Source organism: Sebastes fasciatus, chromosome 12 (genome assembly GCF_043250625.1).
Source record: "Sebastes fasciatus isolate fSebFas1 chromosome 12, fSebFas1.pri, whole genome shotgun sequence".
Lineage (NCBI taxonomy): Eukaryota > Metazoa > Chordata > Actinopteri > Perciformes > Sebastidae > Sebastes > Sebastes fasciatus.
The window spans coordinates 17,683,845-17,708,588 of NC_133806.1; the positions used below are offsets into that span (position 1 = coordinate 17,683,845).

At 42.7% G+C, this 24,744-nt stretch overlaps 1 long non-coding RNA gene across 1 annotated transcript in view; it reads left to right on the forward strand.

Annotated features, from left to right (window-relative positions):
- Window positions 1-24,744, forward strand: part of LOC141779103 (uncharacterized) — a 69,153-nt gene that overhangs the window by 17,739 nt on the left and 26,670 nt on the right. Inside the window, exon 3 of the long non-coding RNA XR_012596195.1 lies at window positions 16,382-16,542. This is a non-coding gene — a long non-coding RNA (uncharacterized LOC141779103). The remainder of the gene's footprint in view (window positions 1-16,381; window positions 16,543-24,744) is intronic.

Below are 24,744 nucleotides of genomic sequence, written 5' to 3' on the forward strand. Positions count from 1 at the left end.
TGCAGTGGGGAAAACGTGATGCAGTACCCTCTACGTTGCCCTTCCCATGGAGAAAACATGGTGATGTGCCCCCTGGGGTGCCTTTCCAGTGAAGAAAATGTGATGAAGTGCCATCTAGGGTGCCCTTCCAGTAGAAAAAAAGTTTTCCGGTGGAGAAAACGTGATGCGGTGCCCTTCCGATGGAGAAAACATGATGAAGTGCCCTCTAGGGTGCCTTTCCAGTGGAGAAAACATGATGCAGTGGAGAAAATGTGATGCAGTGCCCTTTATGTTGCCCTTTCAGTGGAGAAAACGTGATGCAGTGCCCTTTATGTTGCCCTTTCAGTGGAGAAAACGTGATGCAGTGCCCTTTATGTTGCCCTTTCAGTGGAGAAAACGTGATGCAGTGCCCTCTAAGGTGCCCTTCCCATGGAGCAAACATGATGAAGTGCTCTCTAATGTGCCCTTCCAATAGAGAAAACATGACCCTGTGGAGAAAACGTGATTCAGGGCCCTCTAGGGAGGCCTTAAAATTCAGAAAACATGACCCAATGCCATATAGGCTGCCCTACATGCTAGAAAACTTTCTGCGCGCTGATGCCCCACCGTGTGCAGCTGGTGCTCTTTTGAATTTTTCCACCCCTGTCTCTCTGAGTCCGCCACTACGTACAAATAATTTCAAATAGCACCTGGCAGCACACGATTTTACAGACGTTAGAGAAACATCCCTTTCTTATCTCTCCATCCATCATTAGCGGCACTCCTATTCAAATTAACAGCCAGCGAACCTCCGAAACGACTGCAACATGCAAAGCACAGGTCTATATCTGTCACTGTGTGCGTGTTATTTTTGATCTTCTCCTGAAAGACACCTGCTATAATTGGATACTTATCAGGATTAATGGATAGACAAGACACGTAGGTAGGAGCTCTGGGGAGAACACACACACATACACACACCCAGGAAACACAGTTAGAGTCATCGTATTCAAAGCAGACAGGAATAGAAACAGAATACATGAGGTAACCACAGTGGCGTAAGCAGTAGCCATTACCTCAACAATGATCATGACCAGTAGCCGTCGTGTGTGTGTGTATACAGGCACATGTGGCTGTCGAAGATGCCTTTTCCATAGTCCAGATATTCCTTTTCTCCATGAACATATCTGGTCTTTATATAAGGTATGCCTGGGACTTATATAATTCTTGGCGCTTTAAGTTTCTGTGTGTGTATCTGGAAAGCTTGTGGAACTGCAACTGTGTGATTGTATGTGAGTGTGTGTGTCCGTGACGCCTTGGAAGCTCTCCTGGCCGCGGCTGTGGAAATGCTCCACTGCCCCACTCTGCTCAGTGGGGACAGTGGCGGAGGGGGCGGCGGACGGACGGATGGGTGAATGGGGTGTGGGGGCTCTGATGGTTGGATGGAGAAGAGGAACTGTTAAACTGTGGCACTGCCAGAAAGACAGTGGCAAAAGGAGAGGGGAAAAGTTGTGCTTACTTCAATCTTATGTAAACCAGAGCTCCTCTGTTTTCACTTGGCTGCAGGGTTTAACTTGATGTGACAGGCTTATGTCATGTCATTTCATTTTTGTTTCTTGTTTATAGTTTTGTGACTGTTGATGCATACAGTGCAACATGGCGTTGTGTCTAACTAGCCAAAACAAACAGATCGGACTTCAAATGTTCTTGTTAAGTAGCTTCATACTGTCAATTAGGAGTTTTATTGGTCGGTCCAGATGGAAATATTTCAACAACTATTGGATTGATTGCCATGATTGGTAGAGATATCCATGGTGCCCTGAGGATAAATCCAAAATGACTTTGGTGATCCCCTGACTTTTCCTCCACTGTAGCGCCACCAGCAGGTCAAAGTTTCCACTTATGCAGTGAAATATCTCAACATCTACTGGATGGATTGACGCAAAATGTATGACTGTGGTGATCCCTTGACTTTTCCTCTCGTGTCACCATGAGGGTTGACATTTGTGGTTTGGAGTGAAATGACAGTGGTCGGATGGAAGCGTATTTATCTTTTTCATCTCGTGAGCTGCCACTTCCATGCAGGGAATCTCGGACTTCAAATTATTGCTGTCAAAGTTTTTTTTCACTTTGACTCAGCGCTGATCTACTGTGCACACGAATACCTTCTCCTCCAGTTTATCTGGAATGAATTCAAAAACATCACGCTAGTCTCTAGCAAGTGGTCTTGGACCTTTTTTTTTGGTCCGCACCAGAGCAAGATTACTGCATTCACAACTGCCCAAACAAACGACACCAGAGTTTGTTTAAAACAGACTAGATGAAAGCACTTGTGAAAGCACCCTTAATGTTGTTAATATACACTTCAAAATGACAGTTGAGTTTTTGTTATAGCTTGTTTTGGTTGCTGGTTTGTGTATACTAGAGGACAATTTGTTCTATTTGAATAAATAGATGATTTGTTTTTTTGATTATGAAGGATTATGAATCCATTACAGGATCCCATCAACAAATTGTACCTTTGTGAAGCTTGAAATGTTACATTTTTGTAAATTTTGTTTACCCTCTGTGTACGGCCGGTAGCATTTTTGTTAATATGTGTAATTTTTTAGGGCTGTCAAATGTAACACGATATAATGCGTTAATGCATATTCGTTATAACGCCTCTAATTTCGTTAACGCTTTAACGCAATCGATCTTTCGGAGGTTGTAGTGGGCTCAGTGAAGATATTGGCATCATATGAAACTAGAACATCTTAGGAATACATTGGTACCAACCATGTCATATTAGCTTGTCAAGAAGAAGGTTAAATAACACTCCAAACTTTCGCTAAATTTTGGCGAGGAAAAACTGTCATGGACGTTTTCAATGGGGTCCTTTGACCTCTGACCTTAAGATATGTGAATGAAAATGGGTTCTATGGGTACCCACGAGTCTCCCCTTTACAGACATGCCCACTTTATGATAATCACATGCAGTTTGGGGCAAGTCATAGTCAAGTCAGCACACTGACACACTGACAGCTGTTGTTGCCTGTTGGGCTGCAGTTTGCCATGTTATGATTTGAGCATATTTTTTAATGCTAAATGTAGTACCTGTGAGGGTTTCTGGACAATATTTGTCATTATTTTGTGTTGTTAATTGATTTCCAATTATAAATATATACATACATTTGCTTAAAGCAAGCATATTTGCCCACTCCCATGTTGATAAGAGAATTAAATACTTGACAAATCTCCCTTTAAGGTACATTTTGAAGAGATAAAAATTGTGCGATTAATTTGCGATTAATCATGATTAACTATGGACAATCATGCGATTAATCGCAATTAAATATTCGATATCGATTGAAAGCCCTAGTATTTTTCATTATTTTCAGTGTGTTTAGATTATCTGCTGTACAATATTTGCTTGGAGTCTTGTGACAAGTCATATGACAACACCCTACTGGCATGCAAATAAAATGTTTAGTGGGCTATTTTCAATTCTCTCTTTCTTGTCTTTTGTGTGATGAAGCGTGACTACTTTGAAACTCGCAACATAAGTATATCTGCATATGTTTTCAGCGTAGCGTGTTTCAGTGTGCAGAAGTAACTCTTTCTTCTGTATCAGTGGGGGTTGCCCTTACTTTGCATTATAGGAAGCCCAATTTGGAGCTGTGTCCTGTCAGGGATTTGCATGCTGGGTGCAGGCGGGCTGCGGTAATATGTGCTAGTTCACTGCTCGATTGAGTGCTTATCTGCCACTCTCCATGACACTAATATACCAATAGGTTGTCAGAGTGCCTGCTGTGCCTCTCTCAAGTTTTTTGTCTTTGTTTCCCATTGTATATTAGACAGGAATTCATCCTGAGAGGCAGTATGTGTATATGTATGTGTGTCTTACTTGTAGTGGAAACTCTTTGGGAGTCGGTGCCATGGAATGTCTGGGCAGGATTCCCTCTTTTCCCCAGCGGAGCGGACCATTCACACACGACTATCTGTACGCAACATGAACACGTAGCACAGCAAAGCATGGAAACACATTGTCCATTTGTGTGGACTTAACCTCATCGCACAGTTCATGAGATCTGTGCTCTGGGCTACTCGGTCCAAAATGTGATTTACATGACGATGTGTAAATCACTAAAACATAAACTGCCTCTGTCTGTCTGTCAAGTCTGCTTCTTCTTCCTCTATCTGACTTCTGACTTCTTTGCTCTCACTTACTCTGACTTCTTCTTCTCCCTTCACTGGAATGCAACTTCAGTTTAACCTTGTGACTCATCTCTCCCACGCTGACCAAACCAACGCTGTCTATCCTATACAGACGCACTGCTGACCTAGACTCTCATACGGAGCATGCACGCCAACACACACACACACACACACACACGCACGCACACGCACACGCACACGCACACGCACGCACGCACACACACACACACACACACACACACACACACACACACACACACACACACACACGCGCACACGCACACGCACACACACGCACGCACACACACACACACACACACACACACACACACACACACACACACACACACACACACACACACTGTTGCGTCACTCTACTGTGGTGTGGCCTGTAACTACTAGACAGCTGTTACTGCTTAGCTGTCATTTCAGCCATGATGTCAGAGCTTTGTTGTGTGTGATTGGCTGACGTCTGAGTGCGTCCTCTGTATGTGGGAGATACTATGTGGGCGACTGTCGCTCTCTGTGCCACAAAGAGGCATCGTGGTCGAAATGGTCAACGGATCTGTGACTTTTTAACCTATGCAGTAGGACACTTGCGTCTTTCTTGTCACCGCAGTATAAAAACGTGTGACATGGGGGCGAGTTACGCTGCTACAGATACACTAGTGACCCAGAACTCGTGTAGGCATGTGTGTCATAAACTGAAAACATTGCCCTTTAAGGTTTAACCCACTGCTGTCTGTAGCTTCAGAGGTGAAAGATCAGAGCACAGGAGCAAAGGTTAAACCTACAATAATATGTAATGAGGTTGGGGGTTGATGAGGTTTGAAGTTTTGGCTAATCATTTATATCAGTTATGGTAACAATTATCCTCACCACATTCATTGCTAAGATCTGGGTGCTTATTGGTGACATTGCTACAATGAAGTCTGATGGGACAAAAAACAGGAGCGGTCACAATCAGGCAAAAAAAGAGAGTACTCCCAACAATTTTGTATTGCAGTCATATAACATTGTCAGACTCACGATGAACAGTTTGAAAATAAAGGATCAAATTCGATGCAGCAAAATCAGAGACATTGTCTTTTTGTTGTCAAAACCTTAGGGCTGGACGCGAATATTTGACTATTAATTAATCGCCGATGGTGTCGTTCTCTAGGACGGATAAAATGCTAAAATGGGGTGCCAAATATTCTTGGGTCCCCCCGGCTGAAGCTTTGAATATTTGCTGTTACTACTGAATCTCCGGAGCCAAAAAAAAAAGGTATTTGGAACAGCCCTACAAAACATGGCGCCTACATTACCCACAATCCAACTCAAGCGCCAACAGTTTGGTCAGAGGTTCGGCCGTGGCATGCAAGTAGCGGCTAATGTAATGCAACCTAGATCCGCTAGATTCAAGCGGAGATGAGGAGCGGCTATCATTCATTTTTTTCATTTTCAAACTTGTAGTGTTCAGCCCCAACGGACTCTGCCTCAAGTGACGTCACTTGAGGCAGTTTATCAGGCTTTATGCAGCTCCCTCTGGAGCCACAAAAGGCTTTATACAACTTTTGTCAAATATGTAGTTGTACTCCTCAAGACCTGGAAACAGACTTTGATGTGTTTAAACGAAAAAGAAGCACGATGGAAATGTCAGATCTCCATTACTAGGAACCAAGTGGACCAGTTAAGACCTCCAATTCATATCCTGATGTTTATATTGAAAGCAGTTTTGATCTGGGTTTAAAATGATCAGTATAGATGGTGTGGCAGCAGGAGACATTTTGACAAAAATCCCATTTTCTTCTCTAAATAAACTGGGTCAGCAGAACTGCTTTTGTGTAATAAGTAAAAAACATAATAGACAAAATGTGTCATTTACTTATTTAAGAAATATTCTAATGCACTGGATTCAAATTGTGCTTTTGTGAGTGAGTGTGTGTTTGTGTGTGTGTGTGTGTGTGTGTGTCCAGTCATGGTCACCATGGTGAAGTCCTACTAAAAATCGTCATGACAACTCAAGCCATCGACAGCCATGTTGTAAGCCAAAACACGTAACTGTCTCCTACGCATCAACACCATTCACTCATGCAAACACTTGCACACACACACACACACACACACACACACACACACACACACAACAACAACAACAAAGACACCCACACGCATAACGACGTATATGACAGATTTAAACCTGAGTGTCAAAATAGAGTTACTTGTTTATGAGATAATATTAGTGTGTTGTTGTTTATCCCGCTCAGTCTGATGTAACACATGAGAGGTCCTGAATTACAGCTACCTTTAAGATCACTCACACTCTTTTTTATGTATAATTGCAGCCATACTTGTTTAAAATGTGGTTTTCTTTTAACATATAACATCAAAATATAGTGATTCTGAATTATTTTAAATGTGTTAAAGGTATATTGATGATAGTCATCAAGTGTGTCTTTGAGAGAGAAGCACTAGCAGCCTGTGCCTGAAGGTGATGCCACCGTGGGGCTTTCACCACCAGCTCCAGTCACCTCTACACACACACACACACACACACACACACACACACACACACACACACACCCTGCCCCCAGCATGTACACTGCTCCATGGTCGAGATAGAAGCCCCCCTCATCCATTCCTGTATCTGACCCATTTTTCTGTGTACACTGTAGACGCTGGTGAGCGGTTCTGACACCCACCCCTCCGTGTTTCCACTGGGGTGGAAAACACTAGTGGAGTGGGAAAAAGAGGGGAGTGGGAGGACAGGGGCAGTGGAAGACGAGCTTAAGGGGGGAGGAAAGTATCAGGGTGAGTGAGTGCGTCCATTAACCCCCCCAGAGGTACACCGCAGGGATGCGGGGGGACTGAGTGTGCGTGTTTTTATGTGTGTTTGTTGTGGAAGGTTGGAGTCGAAAAAACATCCTCTATCTCTCGCTTTTTCTCCCATGCTATGATGTCCTTCTAGGGGTGTGACGATTCACTCAGATCACGATCGCGATACGATAGGATATTATAACAATAATCTTAACAAAACTTGAATGATGAAAATATGACTGAATAAGTAGCCTTTTATTGAAAAGACACAAAATGCAAAACAATGCTGTTGTTTGCCCTATAGTTCCATTTTTTATGGTATCAGTCCTTCCTCCTGTCCTCTGCTGATGTCACTCACTGCTGCAGGTAAGGTTAGGGCTGGTAGTCGGACAGTTTGGGGCCGTCGGTGAGCGTCCGCTGGCTTTTTTCGGTGTGTCCCGCATCGTTGGCTCTAGTCTGGAATTGTTGGAGGCGCCCGTCGGTGAGAGAAATCACTCTGATTGGCGGTTCAACTTAAACAAATCATTGCACGAGAAGAGAAACGGACTTGAGGAAAGCAAGCCAACGAGTAAAGTCAAGAGGAAAATCACAGAAGGCTCTTCTCATTTTTCATTTTCATCTCATCTGATCATTCCAATACACGGATATTTTCACAACGACACGGCCGTCTGGAACGAAGCGAAGTTTAGAGTGAGAGTGGTGTGAAAATGGCCGGCAAACGCTGTTTTGTTTCTTGTACGTATCATAACAACAGCTTGTATATTCGCCCTGCTGGTCTTCTGGTGTCCCTTTTTGAATGACAAATACAGACTACCGCCCGCCTGCTTGTGTGGAGATTTATTTCCTCTCATGCAGGCTCAGAACGTCCGTGCTAAATGGCCGTCGGCTGTAGTCTTTGCGGTGTGTTTGAGTGCAACTTTTTGGCTAAGACAAAGGCGACGTGAGGTGATGCAACTGGTGGCCTTCGTCGCTTCTAGAGTCATTCGTTGTTGGGTTGGTGTGTCTTGGCTTTAACAGAGATTTCTGACTGTTTCTTCCCAATATGGATCAAGCTCCAAAAACACTGTATCCTACACTTACAATGCAACTCTATAGTATCTGTTTGTTAGACACCCATGCCAGATAAATGACCACTTCTATCAAACTCCACATCCCCAGTTTGTATTTTCATGTTTCCTGTTCAAAGCTAAGATACTTGGGTGATGTTATTTGAATCATTTTCTCAGACTTGACAAAGCTTCTCCACCAGCCACGGAAGACAATACACAGCTGCTTTCACATGTATGTTTTGTAAATTGACTTTGACATATAAAATCAGTGGAGAGCATCTTTAACACAATGTATTTGTACTGATCTCCACTCATTTCATTACACTATGAAAATCACCTTAAAGAGACTTGAAAGTTGTTGTTGACACATGAGCCATCATGACGAACACTGAGTTGTCTTTATTGTTTTGTCAGCGTTGCGTCATCCTCATGTAATGCAGCTCCGAAACTGAACTATTTGGAAAACTCCTTGTTTGTTGATGCATTCAAGCACTCCTTGAGGGGAAATCCAACAACCATTTCAATGCAAGAAATTACTGTATCACGATTATATTATGTTTCACATGACGTCTGTTTCCTTGTTGTTTCCTGATTGCGCCAGTTTCGGTTTTCTGACATTCGTACGTAACATGTAGAACAATGCTCTTCAGCAGCTAAATGTCAAATCGTGGATGTCAACGCTTCCTTGAATGCAGCACGTGCTTGTAACTTCACTATCACCCCAATGTTTCATTTGAAAAAGCAGTTTATATTTTTTGCGATGGATTACCTTAGGGCTGCAGCTAACGATTATTTTCATGTCAATTAATCTGTCCATTATTTTCTTGATTAATCAATTAGTTGTTTGGTCTAAAAATGTTGATCAAAGCCCAAGATGACGTCCTCAAATGTCTTGTTTTGTCCACAACTCAAAGATATTCAGTTTACTGTCACAGAGGAGTAAAGAAACCAGAAAATATTCACATTTAAGAAGCTCAGGAATCAGAGAGTTTTGCCTTTTTTTTCTTCTTAAAAAAGGACTCAAACCGATTTATCTATTATTATTAAATAGTTGGAGATTATCTTAATAGTTGACAACTAATCGATTAATCGTTGCAGCTCTAGATAACCTATAGTTTGTAGCACAAGTTGTCTGTGTGGACCTTCTATCTTAAAATGAATGGAAACAAGTGGAAAGCAGGGAATCGATCTAAAAACTTATGATATGCCTCAGAAAATGGTATTTTATAACAATATAGTTTTTGAAACAGTAAAGTTACCTGTATAGTTTTTTATTAATTCTTCTCATTATTTGGGCCTGAATCTAAAGTTTCAGTGAAAAATGAAAACACAGAACAGACTGGGTACCACCTAAGTTTCACTATTGGTGTTGCATGAGAACGAGGTCGGTTCTGTGTCCTCCTGGGGGCACTGAGGTTTAAACTGTACGACGGGGATCGCCCCGACAAACTGCCATCTTTTTTTTCTGAACCCTTCTCTGGTCACACGGGGACAGCGGGTTTGTGGTCCAGTGATCAAGGTAGAGACAACGTCGCCCACTCTAGTCTCACTTGCTGGTTTCATCCTGTTACCATGTGATGTAAATGGAAGTGAAAACACCCACTCTGTCTTCAGTGCCGAGTGCCATGACAGTCATATGACATCAGTATTGCAATGACACAGCTTTATTATCACCTGGTAGTCTTGCGGGTTATTTCAGAAAGCAGGACTAGAGAGCTGCTGATTGGTTGGTTTAGACTGTGCGTAGGCGTGTCTGCGTACATACGAAAGCTACTGTATCCCATGATGGATGTTCTGCTGGCTGCACATTGTTAGACGAACATTACCTGCAAACTTTATTTAAACCTTTTGAACACATTGCATAAGATCCTTAACCATGCACCGCTGGAACACTGTGTCGGTGTTTGTGGCGAGGAAGTGTGCACTTTCACTGTCTGCTCTTGTGTGTGCATGTGTGTATTTTGTGCATGTGCTAATCCTGAGAAGTGAGATGGACACTTCCGCTCTTTTTCTAAAAATACACCTTCCACTGCAGCTTGCATCACTTCCTCTTTCTGACTCGCCGTGCACGTGCTCACACACACATATAGATGCATGTAACTCGAACGACGCTGAACAATTTCCTTATCTGGCATTGCGTGGTAACCCATGTTGTGTGTGCGTTTGATTGTGTGTGTGAGTGGAAAGTGGTTTGGTGTAATGGCACAATGTGTGGGCGGGGACACAGCTGGTGGCTTCAATTAACACGCATGTATACGTGGAGTCCTGCGTTATAGATGGTTACTCTATACAGGATGTACATACTGTGATAGTACATATGTATATATACAGTATGTGTGAGTTAGTGTGTGTACGTGTCATTGTGTGTGACTGACTTACTGAGAAAGATTGAGAATTGGAAAGTGGTGTCTCACCACGTGACGTAGGTTTCTGGTGTTTTCCAAACCAAAGAAGTGGAACCAGCAGTGACGAGGATGTGATGTCATCACCAGGCTTTCTTTCTCACTCTAACTGCGGCCCCACGTCTCACGCTACTCTTTTGTCGCTTTCTTTTTGTCTGTGTCTATATTTCCGTCTCTCTTTGTGTCTGTCTCTGTACAGTATCTGTCTATTTCTCTCTCTCTGTATCTTTATCTCCTGCTTTGCCTCCCGTTGCACTGTAGGGAAGTAGGCGTTCGCTGGCTGTTTTTTATTTTTATGAATGGGATGTGTTGTTTACTCTCTGACAGAGCTATTTCTGTCGGCGCTGATGATGAACACATACAGTGTGACCACACTAACTTCCTCCTCTATCGCCCTGCTTTCTCTCATTGGCTAATGCTCTCCTCTTAATGGCAAAAGGCTGTGCGTCTTTGAGGTAGTTGTGAATGTGTGTTTTTCGTGGGAGTATGTGTGTGTGTGTGTGTATGTGTGTGCATGTATATGCACGCGGGCCAGTGATGAGGGGTCTCAGTGGGCCTCTTTTCAGAGATAATAGTTAAAAACATCCTGTTTCCAAGAGTGAGAGAAACAGTTAAGTGTTTTCTTTTCCAAATGATGTCACACAGCCCACGCCAAAAAAACAAGTTTATATTTCGAAATATGACAGCCTCACAGCTATCAAGTAATTTTTCTTGATGGCAGAAAAGGAACAGATATATTCAACTAAATGTCAAATCTTACATCGCTCAACCATTAAACAAAGAATGACCACTAATGTTTTTGAATATATGCTTTCCCCTGTTGCATATTTAAGGTTGGTTGTTTTCAAATGTTCCCAAAAATGTTCCCAATTTTTTACAGACAGAACTTATATTTTTTAAATGGAGATTGGTTTTCATCCAGATTTTATATTCCCAACTAGGGCTGAACAATATGGCCTACTGCAATTTTCAAATCGCGGGATGAGGAGGAAGTCTGTTAAAGGCAAAATGTGTGCTGCAGAAATGTCCCCGCCACATCGTATTCTACAGACTTAAAACCATTTGTCAGCAGTTACGATGTGCGCAGTCCAGTGCAATTTATCCACTTTGACATGTTCCTTTTCATCAATGAGGCCCAATGCGTTTCTCTTAAATAGTGCACTGTCCAACAATGAAAACCTATCCAGATTCAAACAGAGAATGTCTAAGGGGCTAACGTTAACTACACAATAGATAAACTAATCGGACCCCAAATGTGATGCTAAAGCTAGCTGTTGTGGCTAACCCCGTTCTGTGACCAACATATAACATAAGCATCATATCAGCTACATTACCATCTTCATTGTATCCAAGCTGCTGGGCGATCTCAAGCCATATATTGTCTCTTTCATTCGATTGATGAGGTAGTAGTGTTTGTCGTACATTATTGGGTGTTGAGAAGGCATTGTTATTCTGAAACACCAATAGTCCAAAAAATTTCCAGTTTGACCGAAATAAAGCCCATTTATCCGACAATCGAATACCTGGAAAACATATGACCATTATTCCAGAACCATTGCTCTGAAAATACACTCTTTGTGCACATGGCTAATTATTATGCAGAATGACGGCAATCAGTTGGAAGAAAGGATTTCATTGGTCAAACATATATATTTCCGCAGGAGGAAATCCGTTGAAATCGAGGTCTGTCTGAATATTTATCTCCCTGCACAAATGTTCTGCAGAGGTGTGCAAGCATTCAAAAGAACCCACAAAATCTGTTTTTATTAAATTCCGTGCAGAATTTTTGGATGAAAATCTGTGAAACGGCTTTAAGAAAACATCTTTGTTTGGTACAGATCCCTGCAAAAATCACACATAATCATTTAAATATGTTTTTCGATGAAAATGAGAATGATGTAAAAATGATCTTTCCCTCTAATATTGCAAATCGTATCGCAATTACAGTATCAGTCAATAAAATCACAATTAAATATTTTTAAACCAAAGATTTACTGTTTCCGGTACCTACAATAAGACGCTGATCACTAATTTTACAGTAAACAAGGTCATCTTGAGCCAAGATTGCCAAGTATTTCAATCAACACGGGAGGTTCGCCCTTTAAATTGTATTGTAATATATAATTGTAATATGATTTTCACATAGATTTTCCTATTCATTTCTCTGACTTTAACCCGTTTTTATGATCACAATAAACAGAGATTAATTCTCAGATTTGTTTAACATAAAATCCCCGTTCATATACCAGTCTAAAATAAATTAATTCATAGCTCCCCTCTTCTAAGTACAGTGTTGTCCTTTAGTTTATCACTCAACTTGATGCCTCAATTGGAATATTGAAATATCAGCCCTGTGATTTCCATGTTGGCTAGTAGGTAGCTTCACCTGAATACTGAAGTAAATACTGTCAGGCTATTTTATTAGTTTTTGTGTAAATCTCCTCCTGTTAAAAACTTACGTACAACATGTGTACATGCTTGTATGTACACACTGACACGCTGGAAGGCATTTATGCTCACATAGTCTAAATTAATTCACCACGCTTTGAATAACGCGTACATTTAAAGCCTGAGGTTGTAGTTTTTGGATGAGAATTTCAGAGGACAGGTGCAGTCCTGTACCTAATTACCCTAATTATGGACTGTAAAATACGCACATGAATGGTGTGTCTTTGCGTGCTTATGTGTAGGTGTGTGTGGTAGTGGTCTGTGAGGGAGGAGGTGTTTGATTGATGTGTGAATGAGCGGGGTTTAAACTGACAGCTTGTGTCAGGGGTCACGGGGGTCATGGTTACGTTCACTTGATCCTTTTGTTCTGTGACTTTGATGAAATGCAACGTGCGGAACGTCGAGGCCTCATGTTTGAATTCCCTGTAGTGTTATGTTGCTTCTCGGACGGTTCAGATGAAGAGCTGAATGTTTAATTAGCATGCCATAAAAGATCTGCAGTAACAAGCCACATACAGCGCTGGAAAACACACACGAGCACACATGCACGCTCACACAATAAAGCTCTCGATAATCTGACTGGTATTCTCTAGTGTGAGCTATTGACTGGGACTCATTCAATCACAGTGTGTTCTGTTGTGGACATACACTCTTCTGTGTTTATTTGGTGTGTGTGTGTCCTGAACCGATTAGTGCATTACTATGTCATAATGTATATCATAGTTAAACTGTATCACTAAGTATGCTGTAAGATGTAATTCTAGGTAGGTAGGTACTTTATTATCTATAGGGTTAGGTCACCCAAATTACAAAAAAACTGTTAGTTAAAGGTAGTTTTAGTTTTGTTTTCCAGGTTTTTACATATTATACTTTACAGGTCATTTCAGAGGGAGCGTTCCTATTGAACGTTCCTATTGGCTGTCGTCCGGCTGGTGGACGGTGCTTGGTATATCCTCAACTGATCTCAATATTGCTGCCGAGTCACAAACTTTCTCATTTTACAGCTTAACGGTACACTACAAGATGTTTCTGAAAACATTTGAGGCCAGAAATAGGCATTACAGTAACAGAATATTAATTCATATTTGATCAGCGCTGCCTAGTTTGACCGTTTGATCGGAGCTGGCGAGTGATTGACAACTTCTCAGAGACGGCAGGCTCCAGCTCGGCTCTGATTGGTTGTTTTCCTCCGGTCTGTGAAATCTTGCAGATGCCATTAGGAGCACCGGAGGACACGGAGGCACATGATTTTTTTCAGATTACTTAATGCTCAGGCTGATCGGAATCCTTAACAAAATTCCTGTTTGCAAAATGTAAACGTAGTCAGTATCATCTGTGGATTATCCAGAGTGACGGGAACATTGTTTCTTAAAATGAATGTTTATATAATAAATAAAGTTTTATACTTTTAGTGTCACTTTTTAACTTCAATTGAGCTTCACAGACATAATTCCATTGACCTCATTTGTACTCGGGTGGAGGCAGAAATCTCAGCTGAGCTGGATACAGTGCCAGATACTGTGCCACCAGTCAGCCTTGATGGCAATTTGCCGCAGGGGCCAACTGTGATACTTCAACAAAGAAGAAATTCCATTCTGCCCAAAAAGCATTTTCCCCATAGACCAAAACATTTGATGACACCTCCAACTTCTAATAAGATCAAGTATTATTCTCCGTATAATGATTTTTTAATTTATTGTGTATTTTTGAAAAACTTTAGAGCCTAGAAATGGAGATTTGTGCCATTCGTGGTATTGCAATGAAAAAATCCCCTGCGGCCCAAACAGAATTTTAGATAGACCACCGTTATAAAACAGACGTCTATAAAACTGTTGACAACTCAAACTGCAAACAAAGTCAGTTATTACTCTTCTCTGTATTATGATTTTTAAATTCATAAAAAGGGAAGAAAAGAAAAGTTTATTTGTGTAATTCCGAGTGGGAGAAAATAATGTGCACATGCGGTGAGCTACACAATGCATACCAAGAAGTGGAAAAACTTTTTTGGGTTATGCGCTGGGTGAGCAATTTTCATTGAAATGAATGGTCGTCATCTTGGAGTCCCGTATGCAGTTGTTATAATACATCCATGGGGTGTCCTAAATTCTGAGCAAATCTGCATGGCCAGATATCACAAGAGAGACGTGAGAAAATATGCTTTTGTAAACTGGGTGAATTGACCCTTTAACACAATTCCCCAAATGCCCTGTTAGAAGTATTGTGCTAAAATCTCAGTCAGATGTTAATGTGAATATTTCACTTAACAAACACAGATTCTGCAGTGCCAAGTTGTGATGTACAGGAGAAACCAGACAGCTACTTTTTTTTTAGCCAAGTTTTATGATTTATTTTAGAACAAGTTCTCTTGCTCTGTCTCCAATGTTTCTTCTGCCAAAATTCAGTATTGACATGTTCGCCTGCCTGCTGAGAGTGTGTGTGTGTGTGTGTGTATGTGTGTGCGTGTGTGCGTGTGTGTTTGAACTGCTCTGAGGACATCCAGTTTGAGTGTTTCTCCTCCAATGCTCTTTCCGGTTGAGGAACAGTAGTTTTTCTGTCGATGGGGCTTATGGATCGGCACATTCAACATCCCTGCCCCCTCTTACTCGCCCACACATGCAAACACGGGAGCAAACTAGATTCAGACTTTGTTGCACTGCTCAGGTGACAGAGGGTGGGGAGGGGGGACTTTTTGAGTTAGAGCATTATTGCGTACATGAGTAACACTAAAAAAGCTGGACAATGGTCCTGTCATATTAAGCACGTAATTGTTTTGTTTTTGGTTTGTGCACTGTAGAGAATATGAGGACAGTCGCACAGAGAGCCCTTTCAAACACATGTAAACCACAGTGCCTCATGCACTGGACCAGAAGAACATGCTGTTCCTTCAGGAACGTCGTCTGATACCACACACAGTCACAAGAAGAGTCTCTCTGTTTGCCATTTGTGGAAATTAGTTTGTGTCTGGAGTTGCGCAGCCAGTGCATGAATTCCTCCAGTGGCAGGTAGACTTGCAGTTTCTAAAGTTGTGGGATCATGTAATTTATTACTATTCTTTTTCCTCAAAGGCACAAAGCTGAATCCACACATGTACCCAAATAGTAATGTCTGACTTTTTAACTAGCTCTACTGAGAATTTAGCCTTTTACGATTCTGATGATTTTAACCTCTACGGGTTGAGAAGCTTCTACAACCTCCAGGCTCGGTTTTAGTGACGCACATTCAATAAAAGAAGAAATTAACGAAATTCCCTTAACAATTAAAGCAAGATTAAATCATTCTTGGAAAAAGAACAAAACACAATCTTATTCTTACAAAAGCAGATCCAGTTCTTGAGCGATAAAACAAACCGTTGATCAATTTTGTTTTCCCAAGTAGAACTTAACTGACTGAGTTACGTAATTGTGCTAATGGGCACACATTGTTGAGTTTCAGGTGTTCCATAGGCGCCTTCCACACACTCATTAACAGCTTGCTCAGTTGGATCCTGTCAGGTAAGTTAATCTTTTCCTCTTTCCTCTTCTTGCTCAGTGACGTCATGCTCGTGTTGCTGATGGAATCTCCCGTTTGGTGTTGCAATGGCAGCGGGAAAAAAGCCAGTCATGGGGTCACAACAGCAACCGTACAGCTGAGAGAGTGATGTTAGATGCACGTCTTACTCCAGCAACTTTACTATACACACCGGGGACACGGTAAGCCGGGGAAGCCCTCACAGACACACACACACACACACACACACACACACACACACACACACACACACACACACAGCCACACGCACTAATCCAATTAGTTAGTTGCAGCCTGGCCCGGGCCAAACGCTGATCCAATTATTAGTGGATGGATAGGCCAGGCAATCCCAGTGATTCCCAGCTCTAAGGTGCTTAAGTGGCACTACGCCACCGCATCAGGAGGACACCTCATACGCACAAAGGATCCCCTTGCTATTTTTGTGGACATACACGCCGCCTGCCCGGTGAGTCAACAAAGACGAGGAAGACGCCAAGAAGCCACTTCCACTCATTCAGCAGAGTTGCAGAGAGTGAACCGGAAACCCCGAGCTTAGCCAGGGTAAAGAGACTTTCCCCTACGCACGGCTCTGTCTACACAAAACTCCTAATCACATGCCAGGAATAGTCACGGACATATACACTCTGGAAATTATTAACGGGAGCGTAGAACAATCAACGGATGGAAGACCTTGGGATGCTGCTTTCACCCACCAAACATCCACTCGTTTTCCGTGTGCTAGAAAACCATCGATATCATTTGTAGTGAGTGTGTGTGTGTGTGTGTGTATGTGTGGATATGTGTATTTTCTAAGAGCCTCTTCATCAAACAACACACCAGAATGAGGCACACTCCAAACAAGGCCACAAGTCCATACAGAGGCTCTTAACTAACACTCACTGTGTAGTGAGGCTCTGCAGAGCTGTTATATTCTCTTTTATTCTCTTCTACACACACACACACACACACACACCCTGCATACCATTTTAACGTCTGTCTGAGGCAGCCTGATTGAGCACAATGGCGTATCCTCTTTTCCCGTGACGAACCGTGGATGTTGGAAGTCACGCACTCATGTGAATGTGCCACATAAACAAGCAGCAAACAGCAAACAGCTGGCTGCAGGCAGGAAAAATATGTCACATCCACTTTTGGTGGAAGAAAGCTCATAAAACGGAGCGTTAGTTGTGTGTCTGCCATGTGTCACGTAAGGTCCTCCCTTATGCTAATGTACCATTCATCTGTGTCATAGAATGATAATGACTCTCAGCACAGAGAGCACTCAGAGTAAAGCCCCGCTGTCCACTCTGTCTTTCTGTACGCTCCACTGTTTCTGTCTCTGTCTCTTTCCCTCTTTTTCTGTCTGTTTTCAGTCTGCTTCTATGTCTCCACGCTTTCTTGTCTATTTCCATGTTTTTGTCTCTCTTGTCTTTCTTTGTCTCCATTGCTGTCTCTCCTCTACAAGCCGTCAGGATTTACAGACTTCAAATTTACACAAAAAAACCCAACATTTTCTTTTTACTCAATGTCAAAACTTATTATTTTTAAACAATATATTTCTTTGCGGTGTGCCAGTAAGTAAAAACGCCATAGTTGCAATTGTGTTTTTGCCTATTCTGCATATTTAGAGGACCCTTATTTCTGCTTTTTATTTTTAAAGCAATCTAGGGATGAATCTGGCTATATATTTCTTTTAAATTAAAAAATTGTGGAAATCAGATTAACAAATCCAAAAACTGACAATCTGGTTTCAAAAATACCATTTGTAGGACAAACACTCATTGTTTAATTGTTGTTTTTTTGGTGCCAATTTCTTGGAAAGATTCTGGTGCATAATCAGCCATTTCTGTGTTCAATTTCTGTGACTGGAACGTTTTCAGAGCAGCGCTTGTCACAAGGGGACATTGTTTACTGTAAACTGTGATGAGCGGCGGCGTCTTCTTGCAGCAGGCAGCACAACAACTTTTGGGTGTTTGAGGACATGTTATCTGAGTGAAAATCAGTTTGAAGTGGCAGTAGGCGGTATATGTTTGGCATCAAAATTCCATAATAACCTTTCAGCATATTGTAATTCAAGTTTTCTGAGAGAAAGCTAGACTTCTGCACCTCCTCATGGCTCTGTTTTCAGGTTTTAAAAAATCTACTTTGACCAATCACAGGTCATTTCAGAGAGAGAGCGTTCCTATTGAGCGTTCTTATTGGCTGTGCTCCGGCTGGTGGGCGGTGCTTGGTATTTCCTCAACTGACTCAACATGACTGCCGGGTCACAAACGTTCTCATTTTACAGCTAAACAGTACACTACAAGATGTTCCTGAAAACATTTGAGGCGAGAAATAGGCATTACAGTAACAGAATATTGATTCATTGTTGATCAGCGCTGCCTTTCATAAAACTAACTTTTTTTTAATCACATTTGCTCCATTTCTACCCACTGCTGCTTTAAACCATCGCTGCTTTTAAAAAATCTGGGCACCTTTTTGGTCCTTATGGAGCCTTATGCGCATACCGTCGTTTTTATGTGGTGAAATATGTGTGTTATGAAGTGTCTCATCCAGTCCCGGCCAGCTCTTTGTGTTTCCCAGGCGAGCAGCATATGCTAGCAGTTGTCCAGTGTGTGTGAACGGCCTGTCTGCCGTGGAAAGTGAAGGGAGGAGAGAAACTAAGGTTTCAGCCTGAGGGGATGTGGGGGGATAGCACATAGCCCTGGGGAGGTTTAACGATGTACAATGTGTGTGTGTGTCTGTCTGTGTGTCTGCCTGAGGTAAACTCGGGGATGTTGACGCTGATGTGTTCTGATGGACTCTTACACAGACACAGACCCTGCCTGTGACTCACAGACGAGATGCACGTATCCCCTGTGGGACAGCCCGAGGAACACACACACACACACACACACACACACACACACACACACACACACACACACACACACACACACACACAGACACACACACACACACACACACACACACACACATTCATATGCTTGCCAGGTTAGATATCTGCGGGAGCCACTCATGGATCTTGTTCTAGCAGGAGAGAGGGATTCAGGAGGGAAGGGGGAGTGCCGGATCGTCGGGACGTTTGACTGCGATTCTTCAGAGATGGAAGCTTTGCTCTTGAAACATCTCATTGTGTCGCCGTGAATTTTTTTTACTGCGCTGAATTTCTCTGTGAAATTGGATTGGGATTTCTTGGGGCTTCTCGCTCACCTCTGGCTCCCCCTAACATTGGCATAAATGTGTGCGAGCACAATGTTATGTTCTGTTGCCGCCTATACCGCCTATAGTGTCGAATCATGAATAGTTCTTATTGAGCGGCTTGTGGGAGTGCGAGGGAGTTTTCTGGGTGCACGGCTGACTTCTCTCAGGGCGCTGACCCGCAAAAGTTTAGGACAGTGACCAAAGGGTGAGGGGTTTGATAAAGATGGATGATGAGGCTAGATGAGGAGAGCGAGGCGGCACTCAAGTCGTAGCTGTGAGCCAAAGACTTTGCCTCGTTCTCTCCCTGACTCACTCGACATAATCAGACATTAAAAACATGAGTAAAACGCTTACATTAGCCATCGCACGAGTACATAAAATGTGTGTGTGTGTATATTTTGCAAAGATAGAGATGAAGATACAAACACACAATCTTGCAGACGAAGAAAGAGCTAACGGGTTAATGTGAGCTGTGTGTGACGCCAACCGTATGCTCGTTATAATAGTGCTGGGAGCCTCCAAGTGACAGATATCACACACACATACACACACACACACACACACACACACACACACACACACACACACACACACACACACACACACACACACACACACACACGTACACAATGGATGATCAGTAAGTCATTTTGAGATCAAAGCATTCATCACAAGTGACTGCCCATTTATTAGAAGAAACAAAAGAATGACCTCGATATCAGTGCAGTCCTATCAGTCAGCTGTTAGACGCTGCGTTCGCTCCCCTGTGGAGTTGAATCCATCAAGTGCTTTGATTCTCTGAAGTAATGATGTCTGTGTTTTGAGAGGATGGTAAGAGGAAAGAAGCAGCATCACAGCATGAACTAACTTAGTACAATGGAGAGATGGTTGGAGGTTACACTTGGACAGATATGTGCGCTTTGTCAGATGCAGAAACAGAAATGAACAAAAGCCCGGGAGAAAAAAAAATGACCTTGAAGGTTCTCCGATGTGGCCGTGAATTTATAGCACAGCAATTTAGGAGTATCCTTTCACCCTGTTCAAAAGTTTTCGGTAAGCTGCCAGCTATTCATACTATTCATAGAATGCATCTATTGTCCCTCATGAGCTACTGTAGGTGAGCTGTGGGAACTGGTGACGGAGGGATTCTTTCCAGTGCGTTCTGGGAGTGAAAGATGAAAAAACATAACAAAAAAAAAACATGCAGCCTAAAGTAGAATAGTCGAATATGCTATATGGCACTACAAAGCCAACAGTATAGGAGAAAATGGCAAAAACTGCGCCATAAAACAAAACGGAAAAAATGGACCTCAAGGGCACTATTCTCTTCTGCTGTGAGTTTCCAGCGGTGGGAAACAAGCATGAATGTGTGGTACGTTATGATTTAAAACAAACCAGAATTGGACAAATGGACGGCTCGTTCGCCAACATGCAGTAAAAATGTATTATGTCTTTGTTCTGATTCTGGCATTGTACAGAAATATGGTTAAGTGTGTGTGTTCGTGCCTGTATATGTGTGTGTGGTGGAGAGGCCGTCCCTTGCTCCCAGTGGAGATGAGGGATGTACAACTGAACCCAGTGTGTGTGTAAGAGGTGTAAGATACGTGTGTCATGTTCTTGCCCTCAAAACTGCTCTAACGTCCCTCAAGGTGTGCCTCTGTGCCGTTTATGACATCATGTTAATATCAGTTCCTGGACATGATCCATGACCATTGTCTCAGCTGTTGTGACAGAAATCATGATAGATAAAAGGACAGATACACACTGATAAACAGACGATCCAAACCATGTGAAATGAGGTTTATTTTCATAGTTTTGGCCGTCGGTAGATAAAGGGATGCTCCACTGATTTTAGGCAGATCAGTTTACTAGTCATTGTTAGTGTTGTGGAACGGTTGTATAATGTCTTCTGTGCCTCTGGAGGAGCTTTTTTGAAGTCTAAGAAACCCATACTACGGACTAAAAGTTAGGATATTTCCACCTCCGCTGCACCACTTTTGATATTTCTGTTAGTCTGTCTTCTGCAAGTCCTCCAACTTAATGGAAGTGTGATACTAAATAGCTGGAGAACCCCCTTAATTGCTTTGATGCTCACTTTATTGGAAGAGAAACAAAGGTGAATGATAAAATCATCACCCAAAGTGTCTGCTGTAAACATATAATACAGTCTATAGGCCAGGGGTGCCCAAACTTTTTCTCTTGGAGAGACAAAACTGAAACTTCATGTTGGGTCACGGGCCAAAAGCAAACACCTATTGTATTGTATTATGTTGTTAAGATGCCAAATGGTACTTGGATCCCAATTCCCTTAATTGACTGACTTTCTGTGCAACATGTTTGTCTCTGCCCGCCATGCTCAGACTATTAAAATTATAGATATGTTTTTCATTAGAAACTTCTGGCGGGTCAAATCGAACCGTATGGGCCCACTTTGGCCAGCCCTGATATATATAGACCAACTTACTGTTTAAACTTGGATCTACCATACTTATCACACTTGTGTGCACACTCGGTTTTCCTGCACAATGAATGACTTTAAATTTTACCTCCAAATAAAGTGGTTTAGATCATCTGGCTAAACTGCTGTCGGCTTGTTCACAGCCTTTCTAATCACCTGACAGTGTTTCTTGTCTTGGCAAACTTTGCTCTTGTGAAATTGTTATACTCTCACATTCCAGCAATTCCTTTGCTGTGTAAAATGTTATCCTAACTGATAGAAACGATGACCACAGCTACAAAAATGAGACAAAAATAATACGTTTTAATAAACTGGTAGTTGTAAGCTGTCCTCGACCAAAGAAATTCTTAAGGCCCTGACACACCAGCCAAATTCGGGCCGTCGGAGAGCGTCTGTCTGGCCTAGTTTCTGTGGTGTGTCCCTCACCGTTGGCACTAATCTGCCCGTGTCTGAGGCTTTTTTTGATTTCTCTCACCGACGGGCTCTGTCGCCGATTCAGCAAGTTGAATCGGTGGTGGAGCCTGTCGTTGGAAACAAGTCATTCAGCGAGAAAGAGCATAAAAAACAACTAATCTATGAAAGAAATCTTAGTCGACTAAGACCAAAACGACCGAAGAGTGGGCAGCCCTGACTGTTTGTCCTTACACGTTACTGTGTAAACACGTCTCTGATGTCAACACACATGGTTTTGAACTGATGACAAAGAAAGTGTGTCACCTCTCTTCATGTTCTCTCTGCATTCCTTTCATCCTATGAACCTCTTTCTTTTTTCCTCCGCATGACTTCATGAGTGCAACGGCCGACTCATAGATTATGTTTTATTGCTCTTCAGACTGCTATTAGGCAATTGTCTGCACCGCTCGTCTATAGCGAGGAATAAACCTGACCACTTAGGTATCTGAGGAATCCACAGCATCATCACGTTCAGGTCTGATAACAGTGGAACAGCCTGATTCCTATCACCTGCGATGGTGTAACTGTCTATGTTTGTGTGTGTGTGTTTGGGTGTGTGGGAGTGGGACGTGTTGTGTCCTCATACCATAATAGGCTTCCCCGAATAACTGTCCCATAATTCTAGTCTCGTGAGTAGATACAGCCGGCTCTGTCCTCAAAAGGAAGAGAGAGCGGGGGAGATAGAGGCTGTAACTCTCACTTTCTCTATTTCAAACACACACACACACACTGGACTCTAATACACCCTCTGTGTCAGACAGCAAGGTTTCCGGAAGGAATTCCAGGCATCCCGGGAACTATCTTCCTGATTCCTAAAGGCTTAGTATTATGCTCATCCTGTCTAGATCCTCAGCCAACAAACACAAAGTCCAAAAAGCCCAGATATCCACTTGGATGAGCTGAATTTACGTCGTGACTGAGCAGCGGGGAATGCTGCTGTAATCCTGGCCGTGCCGAAGCACGAGTGATGAATTCCAACGGTGATGCTGAGCTGGCAAACACACGCCGGAATACCACAGAGGCTACAGAATAATGTGCAATATGGTCAGGAGAGATGAGAGGAAAGAAGACAGAGGGAGAGATGAAAGATAACCAGTTGAAAGGTGGCGTCTCACTTAACTTAAATACGTGCTGTGGTGATGAGACGAGGGCTTTCACCCCAGCTCCTCTTACCCTCACGCTGCTCTCATGCCTGTCCGTGTCAGACCCACAGGCTCTCAGGCTCATTTTCCACAATGAGGGTAAAGTGAGGGTCGGCACTCCACTGTGTTTAGACAACACAGAGTCAGCTGGTAGAGTCAAGGAGCTGCAGAGGTTTTTCTCTGATAGGGGTGGCAGCTACAATACATGGCCAAAAGTATGAGGACACCCAAACACTATAGTCCACCCATATGTGATTGTTGAACATCTCTTTCCAAAACCATGTCCATTAATATGCTGCTATAACAGCAAAGGCTGTACGCAAGATTGTTGAACCTGGCTGCAGGGATTTGCTCCCATTCAGCTTCGAGAGCATTAGTGGGGTCGGCCCAGGATGTTTCACAGTCTGCGTTCCAGGTCATCCCAAAGGTGTTTTTTGGGGTTAAAGGGATAGTCCAGGTGTTTTGAATTGGGGTTGTATGAGGTACTTATCCATAGTCAGTGTATTACCTACAGTAAATGGCGGTCGGCACGCCCCCAGTTTGGAGAAGCAGACAGGAGTTACCACACAGAACCAAAGCACTGCACTGCTGTGAATGGGGCTGACAGCAAAACGTATTTTAGCCACCTGTACGCTATATTTCGAATATTTACGCTGGTTTACCCTGCAGTCAGACAGCCCTTTCCGATGGGGAACTGAAGCCGTTGTATCCATCTATGCTCTCGCCAAAGCCACCAGACGCCATTGAAAAAATCTGTAATTTTACGTCACAGAACACGGGGGTTGCTGGTCTACCGCTGCCTCGATCGGTTAGTTTGTTTGTGTTATCGTGTGACTTTGGTGAATCCAAACTAACCGAAGTCACACAATATCATAGATAATGCCTTCACTTCCCCGTTGGAAGCATAGACTGTATAGCTGTCTCATGGCAAGGTAAGCTGGTGGAAATATTCTAAATATAGCGTACACTATTGATTTTATTAGGTGGGCCTTTCTTTTAGGGGGCTGAAATACGTTTTGCTGCCGGCCCCGTCCACATCATTGGCATTACATTGCTTTGCTTCTGAACGGTAACTCCTATCTGCTTCTCCAAACTGGGGGCGTTCCGCCGCCATCTACTGTAGGTAA